Genomic DNA, 10,019 nt, shown 5'->3' with positions numbered 1-10,019 from the left:
CCTTTCAAACCTAACAGTGGTAAGAGCTTCCAGTTTTACTTGACCTGAGAATTCATCATCATTCCTTATTGATTTTCCTTAACCTAGTATTTAGATTAATAAATAATTCCTTCATTAAAGTGTTTCTGATCATCGCTTCTGAGTGTGCTGCCTGCTGAGACCCTGACCTATACACTGTCTTTATATGGCTATCTCAGATCCATCCTCTGACACTCATCTTAACTCAAGAAACCACAAAGGTCATCTGGAAAGAAAAATCTTTGAAATATATGTCAAGTGCCTTCTGGTATCTCTACAGCTGTAGTTATCACTCATTAATTTAAGACCTATTTCCTCTATTGGAAGGTGAAATTCTTTAAACTAAAATTACAAATAGGTGATTTTTTTTGTATACTTTCTTTCTAACTCACTGTCTCATGCATAGCAAATTCTGGTTTATAAATAAATGAGTTATTGACAAACGTTTGGATCAGATTCTCAGGTGTTAATGACCTCAATTGATATTGTCCCCCTGCCATATAATACTCCGTGTTGCTTTATCTCAAGTCTCCTTAATCGTATCTCTGGGAAATCCTCTGTGATAACGGGCATTCATCTTTAAGACTGAAACTATTGCTGGACCATTAAGAAGATATTAATCATTTATATATTAGCATGAATTAATTTAATAAAAATCGCTCTCTTAAATATTAACTTATATCTGCTCTAATGTTAGGATAAAAAATTCAGTTGGGGATAGGAAATAATTATTTGGTGCCATTGAGCACTTGGAAGTCTAGGTAAAGCACAGTAGAGTATTTTAGTGATGGTTCAACAGTCAGTAATGAGTCCACATTTTTGAGCACTGGAATTGAAGATCACAGGAAATTGAGCAAGGGGACTAAACTTTGGGAGCTCTGACGGATAATTTAATTTTCATCTATTATGAAATATTGCATATTTGATTTAGGAGAAAGGAGACCATGAACCTTTTCCTCCTCCTCAACTTGAACTCTTTTTTTTTTTTTTTTTTTTGCCTTTATGGCTTTTTGCTTTATTTGTTAGTAGTTAATAAAGTGTGAAGTCTTTTTCTTTCTATTATACAGACAGCTTTAAAAAAAACCTAATCTACTTACAAATTGAACTGCTTGTAGTTTTACTTGTTAGAGGAGGACAGATGGGAACTATAATATCCTTCTGTCCACTTACATGGTGAGCTTTCTTATTTTAACCCAAGTATGCCCTTTGGCTTCATATACTGCATGGTCCATCTTTGGGCCTGGGTAGTGAGATGCTGGGTACTAAACCACACAGTTTAATAAACATTCATCGAGCACATTACATGGTAAGTAATGTGAATACAAAGAAGGAGCTCCGCCCCTTGATCTTCTATTGATAACTAATGCCTGGATCATAGTGTACACAAAACAAAGGTTCAGTGTGTTTCATTGACTTTACCAGAGGAGAAAGTAAAGTATCCAGAATCATCTAGGATCCTCAGGAGAGGCAGCCCACTTGTTAGAGAAAGAAATCTTCTCACAATCCTTGGGATCCAAAGCCGCCTTCTTAAGTACACAGGAAGTTGTATGGAGATTTGGGGGATGCAAACCAGAATTGGATAATTTCCCAGCTTTAGGTAACTGCAGCTTCCTTTATGGCTCAGATGGTAAAGAACCTGCCTGCAGGAGACTTGGGTTCAACCCATGTCCTGGAGAAGGGAATGGGTACCCACTCCAGTATTATTACCTGGAGAATTCTATGACAGAGGAGCCTGGCTGGCTACAGTCCATGGGGTCACAAAAAGCTGGACACAATTAAGTGACTAACACACACAGGTAACAGTATTACACTCTACCAGCCATTTTGTGGAACTTCTATGAAATCTATTTTGTCTTGGCATAGAGTGTGTGCAGTTTTACAAAATGGATTTTTTTTTCATATAGTATTTGGAATTCATGCCTAGACTATGATAAAGAATATAATGATTCAAGTCAGCTGGACTTTGTTATTGTGGTATTTGAGTTTGGTCACAGAAAGCTTTGAGAATCTCCATCAGTTAGAAGTCTTTCTTTTATGGAGGGAGGTGGCCAATGGAAGGAATGGGCAGATTATTGCCTACTGGACAATAAAGGCAGAAGAGTCATGTCTTCTTATAGAACCACCAAAACAGCTTTTAGAAAAGAGAGTGTATTTTCCCCCTGTCGTGCAGACTTTTGAACTTGCTGAGGAGCCCAACTGTTTAGCCTGTGTAGAGGCTGAAATATCAGCAGCTTCGAATGACAATGAAGTTACAATTGGAAAGGGCATTAAAATGGGAACCACTTGAAGCAAGTGGCAAAGGGAAATCAATCAGCGTTGTTATTTTTTGCTTCTCCTGGAGAGCTAGCAAGGCCATGCATGAAGACAGTGGCAAAAATTTGCCTTTGAAAAATCTCACTGTAATTATCTGTCTAATGGCATAGTGTAACTCCCATTCACGGAAAGGGCAAAATCACCTCTGGGTGTCAGGTCCTACATTTCATGATGACTATTAATCATTATAATGGCTCTAATACCACTGAGCATCTGTCTTGTGCTTTGGCTTTTATACTGCGTTTTTAGACATTACATCATGGAGAAGCTGTGTGGCAGAGTGGAAGAGGCCAGAGACAGTGGATGGTAGACTGATTTCAATTCAACTCTGCTATGCAAGCCTAGGAGCCTTAAGCAAATTTCCCAATGTCCCTATGATTCCTTGGCTGGAAAGTGAGCATGAAAATCATATGATACAGTATGAGTTGTAGATAATGTCTAAGTTGTTGTTGCTGTTGTTCAGTTCCTCAGTTGTGTCCTACTCTTTGTGACACCATGGACTGTAGCCCACCAGGCTCCTCTGTCCATGGGATTGTCCAGGCAAGAATACCGGAGTGGGTTGCCACTTCCTTCACCAGGGGATCTTCCCAACCCAAGGATCGAACTTGTGTCTCCTGCATTGACAGGTGGATTCTTTAGCACTGAGCCACCAGGGAAGCCCAGATAATGTCTATAAGGTACCTGTAACATATTAGGTGCTCAATAAAGAAGGACCATTACTATTACTAGTATTGTCAGAGTTCACTCTGAAGTTAGACAGGGTATATATAAAATATCCAAAAATAAACATGAAGAAACTGGTTTCTGTAGTATAAGTAGTATTTGCCTCAGATAACATAGATCGCTAGTAAAACTATCAGAATTCCAATATAGGACTCTCATGTCCTAGTCCTGAGTCCTTAGAAAATCAACATCCTGAATGCCCTTTCCCATTAGAAGTATATTGACAGTAAGAACAGTTGTTGTAAGAGAAGGAGGACATAGTTCTTCATCCACCTTTCATATATGAATATGTATTTTTATGTTTTAGGGTAAATAAGCATACTACATACTCCAAAACAGGTCCAATTTCCATGTATTAGTACACCATTTATCCCAACACTGACCTTAAACTTACTATATCTGTATAAACCACTCTGACAGAGAAACACACACAAAAATAATGGGGGTGGCGGGGAGGAGAGTGCATTGGGTTTAAGCCCTTTGGTTCACCTGGGAGAAATTTTGTTTAGAAGAAAAATTATCTATCAAATTACACCCTTTGTTTTCCACGGAGTGTTGGGCCAAATTAAGCCTTATAGTATAGTATGCTCTAGAAATGAGTGCTATCCTGCGAAGCTAAATGCCATACATTGCATTTTCCCTCAGCTAAATAACATTTCTTTGGTTTCTAATGATATCAGTAAATTGAATAACTGAAATTGCAAACACAGGCGATAGGGTGGAGTGAGGGGTTGGGAGGAAGCTACTAAGGATCTTGTTAAATTATTGATTCCAAAGCCCACAGATAGCAAATCATTATTTTGTTACCTGATGGATCTGCTGGTCTTGCACAACAAAAGATCTGTTAAGCAGCAGGATTGATGCTTTAAATTGGGAAACAGTATATCAATAAAGGTCACTGTGACAGTATGACTTATTCAAATACAGTGCTACTGCAAGCAGTCAGTTTTCACATCCCTGGATAAATGGCAGGTATTTTTATATGTGTTTAGCTTCCTCACAGAAACCTTGTTTGAAATGTTTCATTATTTACTGCTGCTTTATAGAAATGAAAGGAACCAATTTATTTATCTGTCATGATCATTTCTAACTATAGGGACCTATAGCAATAATCAATTGGCTAATAAAATAGTTAATTGACGAAGTGCTTGTTGTGATGGGCCAAAAGCACAGACAGTGCAGAAGCAGAGAAAGGGAGCTTAATTAAAATGGGGCTGGCCATCCCTAATGAAATTCTGCCGTGTAGATAGAAATTAATGTTAGAAAGACATCTGCATTTATTCTTATATTGCAGAGTGGAAGCAAATTAGAGTAGCCCAATTAGTAGGTCTTTGTCTTAATGTTGTCTACATAGGGGCGCTTGTGGTTAGCACAGCAGTTATAAGAAATTCCAAAAATCACTTTCTCAAACTATGAGAATCCATACATCTCACATTCTAATTTGATATATGAAATATAAACTGGGACAGATTAGCTAATATTCTAATTTTTTATAATGATTTTTTTATTAGATAGATGGAGATGATGTGTTAAGGCCTGGTGTGGCAAAACTTGTGTGCATGAAACATTTTTCAAATTTACTCTTTTCAGTAAAACGGGAGTGCAAGTCACTCAGTCATGTCACACTCTTTGCGACCCCATGCCAGAATACTGGGGTGGGTTCGGTTCAGCTCAGTTCAGTTCAGTTGCTCAGTTGTGTCCGACTTGTTGTGACCCCATGAATCACAGCATGCCAAGCCTCCCTGTCCATCACCAACTCCCAGAGTCCACCCAAACCAATGTCCATTGAGTCAGTGATGCCATCCAACCATCTCATCCTCTGTCATCCCCTTCTCCTCCTGCCCTCAATCTTTCCCAGAATCAGGGTCTTATCCAATGAGTCAGCTCTTTGCATCAGGTGGCCAAAGTATTGGTGTTTCAGCTGATCTCCTTCAGGATGGACTGGATGGATCTCCTTGCAGTCCAAGGGACTTTTAAGAGTCTTCTCCAACACCACAGTTCAAAAGCATCAATTCTTCGATGCTCAGCTTTCTTTATAGTCCAACTCTCACATCCATACATGACCACTGGAAAATCCATTACTTGACTAGATGGACCTTTTTTGGCAAAGTAATATCTCTGCTTTTGAATATGCTATCTAGGTTGGTCATAACTTTCCTTCCAAGGAGTAAGTATCTTTTAATTTCATGGCTGCAATCACCATCTGCAGTGATTCTGGAGCCCAGAAAAATAAAGTCACCCACTTTTTCCACTGTTTCCCTATCTATTTGCCATGAAGTGATGGGACCAGATGCCATGATGTTGGTTTTCTGAATATTGAGCTTTAAGCCAACCTTTTCACTTTCCTCTTTCACTTTCATTAAGAGGCTCTTTAGTTCTTCTTCACTTTCTGCCATAACGGAGGTGTCATCTGCATATCTGAGGTTACTGATATTTCTCCCGGCAATCTTGATTCCACCTTGTGCTTCTTCCAGCCCAGCGTTTCTCATGATGTACTCTACATATAAGTTAAATAAGCAGGGTGACAATATACAGCCTTGACAAACTCCTTTTCCTATTAGGAACCAGTCTGTTGTTCCATGTCCAGTTCTAACTGTTGCCTTCTGACCTGCATACAGATTTCTCAAGAGGCAGGTCAGGTGGTCTAGTATTCCCATCTCTTTCAGAATTTTCCAGTTTATTGTGCTCCACACAGACAAACGCTTTGGCATAGTCAATAAAGCAGAAATAGATGTTTTTCTGGAACTCTCTTGCTTTTTCGATGATCCAGCGGATGTTGGCAACTTGATCTCTGGTTCCTCTGCCTTTTCTAAATCCAGCTTGAACATTAGGAAGTTCGCGTTTCACGTATTGTTGAAGCCTGGCTTGGAGAATTTTAAGCATCACTTTACTAGCGTGTGAGATGAGTGCAATTGTGCAGCAGTTTAAGCATTCTTTGGCATTGCCTTTCTTTGGGATTGGAATGAAAACTGACCTTTTCCAGTCCTGTGGCCACTGCTGAGTTTTCCAAACTTGCTGGCATATTAAGTGCAGCCCTTTCACAGCATCATCTTTCAGGATTTGAAATAGCTCAACTGGAATTCCATCACCTCCACTAGCTTTGTTCATAGTGATGCTTTCTAAGGCCCACTTGACTTCACATTCCACGATGTATGGCTCTAGGTCAGTGATCACAGCATCATGGTTATCTGGGTTGTGAAGATCTTTTTTGTATAGTTCTTCTGTGTATTTTTGCCACCTCTTCTTAATATCTTTTGCTTCTGTTAGATGCCTACCATTTCTGTCCTTTACTGAGCCCATCTTTGCATAAAATGTTCCTTTGGTATCTCTAATTTTCTTGAAGAGATCCCTAGTCTTTTCCATTCTATTGTTTTCCTCTATTTCTTTGCATTGATCACTGAGGAAGGCTTTCTTATCTCTCCTTGCTATTCTTTAGAACTCTGCATTCAAATGGGTATATCTTTCCTTTTCGCTTCTCTTCTTTTCACAGCTATTTGTAAGGCCTCCTCAGACAGCCATTTTGCTTTTTTGCATTTCTTTTTCTTGGGGATGGTCTTGATTCCTGTTTCCTGTACAATGTCATGAACCTCCATCCATAGTTCATCAGGCACTCTATCTATCAGATCTAGTCCCTTAAATCTATTTCTCACCTCCACTGTATAGTCATAAGCGATTTGATTTAGGTCATACCTGAATGGTCTAGTGGTTTTCTCCACTTTCTTCAGTTTCAGTCTGAATTTTGCTGCTCCCTGCCACTGCTCCTGACCTTGGGCATGGGGTAGCTCCTCCCGGCTTCTGCCCCTGACCTCGGACGTGGGGCAGCTCCTCTAGGCCGCGCTCGTGCGCCGTCGCAGCCGCCCGCGCTCCTGCGACTGGGGTGGGGATCCTTTCCCTTCTCCAGGGCATCTTCCCAACCCCAGTACTGAATTCAGGTCTGCTGCATTGCAGACAGATTCTTTACCAGCTGAGCCACAAGGGAAGCCCAAATATACTGGAGTGGGTGAAAGTGAAAGTGAAGTCGTGTCCGACTCTTTGCGACCCGTGGACTGTAGCCTACCAGGCTCCTCTATCCATGAGATTCTCCAGGCAAGAATACTAGAGTGGGTTGCCATTTCCTTCTCCAGGGTATCTTCCCGACCCAGGGATCGAACCTGGGTCTCCTGCATTGGAGGCAGACGCTTTAACCTCTGAGCCACCAGGGAAGCCTGAGAACTGGAGTGGGTAGCCTACCCCTTCTGCAGTGAATCTTCCTGACCTAGGAATCGAGCCAGGGTCTCCTGAGAGGAATTGCAGGCAGATTCTTTACTAACTGAGCAATCAGAGAAGCCAAATAAAAATGGGAGAACATCCACAAATGACAGCTAAACTTGGCTCTTCATACATTATCAGCCATATTATGGCAATATGAGTGATTTTTTTCCCTATAAATGTAAAAACTCTAATTTATCAGAGGAAAAAGGAATTCTTTCTGGTTTTGTTTTTTTTTTTTAACCATGTCTGTAACTTTTGAATTTTTAAAATCAGTTTTGCTACGGTAAAATTGACATACGATAAGTCTCACCAATTATGGTGTAAAACTTGAGGTTTTTTTACCAACACTATTGAGGTATCATTGACATACAATTAGCTGCAAATATTTAAAATGTACATTTGGATAAGTACACTCCTCTGAAACAATCACCACAATCAAGATAAATAGAGCAACCACAAAAAAACTTGCTTATCCCTTTTGTAATCACACTTACAAGCCCCCAGTCCACTCCACCACATGCTTAGTCAACTATCAATCTACTGCAGATTGGTTTGTTGAGGCACATCTTGGAGAAATTGTAGGTTCAGTTCCACATCACTGCCATCATGTGAATATCTCACTAAACCAATTCAGTTCAGTTCAGTTCGGCCCCTAGTCATGTCAGACTCTGCAACCCCATGGACTGCAGCACGCCAGGCCTCCCTGTCCATCACCAACTCCCAGAGTTTACTCAAACTCATGTCCATTGAGTCAGTGATGCCATCCAACCATCTCATCCTCTGTCATCCCCTTCTCCTCCCGCCTTCCATCTCTCCCAGCATCAGGGTCTTTTCAAATGAGTCAGTTCTTCGCATCAGGTGGCCAAAGTATTAGAGCTTCAGCATCAGTCCTTTCAATGAATATTCCAGAATAAAGCAAGTCACATGAATTTGGGGGATTTCCCAGTGCGTATAGGGGTTTCCCTGGTACCTCAAATGGTAAAGAATCTGCCTGCAATGCTGGAGACCTGGGTTCAATCCCTGGGTTGGGAAGATCCCCTGGAAAAGGGAGTGGCTACCCAAGTATTCTTGCCTGGAGAATCCCATGGACTGTAGCCTGCCAGGCTCCTCTGTCCATAGATCGCAAGAGTCAGACACGACCTAGCAACTAAACCACCACCACCACCAGTATTCTTGTCTGCAGAATTCCAAGGCCAAAGGAGCCTGGTGGGCTACAGTCCATGGGGTCACAAAGAGTCGGAAACAACTGAGCGACTAACACTTTCTTTCACTTTCAGTGCATATAAGTTATGTTTACACTATACTATAGTCTATTAAGTGTGCAATACCATTACATCTTTAAAAATTTACATACTTTAAATTGAAAATAACCAAAAACTGCTATTATCTGACAACAGACGGTTGCCATAAATCTTCTATTTATAAAAACTGCAATAAAGCAGTTATTGCAAAATGCAATAAAGCAAAACATAATAAAACAAGATATGCTTGTATTTCTAGAATCTGAAATGACTAAAATCATATGGTATGTAATCTTAGGCTCCTTTCACAACATGCGGTGGTTTATTCGCTAAGTCATGTCTGACAACATAATTTATTTTTAGATTCACCTATGTTGCAAGGAGATCCAACCAGTGCATCCTAAAGGAGATCAGTCCTGGGTGTTCATTGGAAGGAATGATGTTGAAGCTGAAACTCCAATACTTTAGCCACCTGATGCAAAGAGTTGAGTCATTTGAAAAGACCCTGATGCTGGGAAAGATTGAGTGCAGGAGGAGAAGGAGACGACAAAGGATGAGATGGTTGGATGGCATCACCGACTCCATGGACATGGGTTTGGGTGGACCCTGGGAGTTGGTGATGGACAGGGAGGCCTGCCGTGCTGTGATTCATGGGGTCGCAAAGAGTCGAACACGACTGAGCGACTGAACTGCACCGATGTTGTTGCATGCGTTAGTACTTCATGCACTCATTTCTTTTCATTGTTGCATAGTTTCTCATTTTATGGACCATATTTTTCATCCACCTGAATGGGATTTTGGTTTGCTTTGAAGATTTTGACTATTACAGGTAAAACTGCTATAACATTTGAGAGTAAGTCTTTCAATGGATCCACACTTTGATTTCTCCTGAGAAAATATGTAGGAATGAAATGTCTGAGTAATGTAGAAGGTACGTGTTTAATAATGTTAAAAGCTGTCAAACTGTTTTCCAATGTGGTTGTACCACTGTAATTTTACATTCCCACCACACACTACAGGAGATCCATTGCCTACCTTTTTATCAACATTTGTGGTGTAGCATCTTATAGTGGTTCTAGTTCTCTAATAATTAATATTTAACATCTTTTTTTAAAATTTTATTTAATTTTTAAACTTTACATAATTGTATTAGTTTTGCCAAATATCAAAATGAATCCACCACAGGTATACATGTGTTCCCCATCCTGAACCCTCCTCCCTCCTCCCTCCCCATACCATCCCTCTGGGTCATCCCAGTGCACTAGCCCCAAGCATCCAGTATCGTGCATCGAACCTGGACTGGCATCTCGTTTCATACATGATATTTTACATGTTTCAATGCCATTCTCCCAAATCTTCCCACCCTCTCCCTCTCCCACAGAGTCCATAAGACTGTTCTATACATCACTGTCTCTTTTGCTGTCTCGTTCACAGGGTTATTGTTACCATCTTTCTAAATTCCATATATATGCA

General features: G+C 40.5%; 1 non-coding gene across 1 annotated transcript; it reads right to left on the bottom strand.

Moving 5' to 3' along the window:
• Positions 1–7,184: 7,184 nt before the first annotated feature.
• Positions 7,185–7,256, bottom strand: TRNAW-CCA (transfer RNA tryptophan (anticodon CCA)). The gene has a single exon. It is a non-coding gene; the product is annotated as a tRNA-Trp (tRNA).
• Positions 7,257–10,019: the final 2,763 nt, after the last annotated feature.

This window comes from Bos grunniens, chromosome 18, assembly GCF_055505025.1.
Source record: "Bos grunniens cultivar Pamir isolate PY7600 chromosome 18, Bosgru_T2T1.0, whole genome shotgun sequence".
Lineage (NCBI taxonomy): Eukaryota > Metazoa > Chordata > Mammalia > Artiodactyla > Bovidae > Bos > Bos grunniens.
Note: the sequence above shows the minus strand (reverse complement) of the source record. Positions and strands in the feature narration are given on the sequence as shown.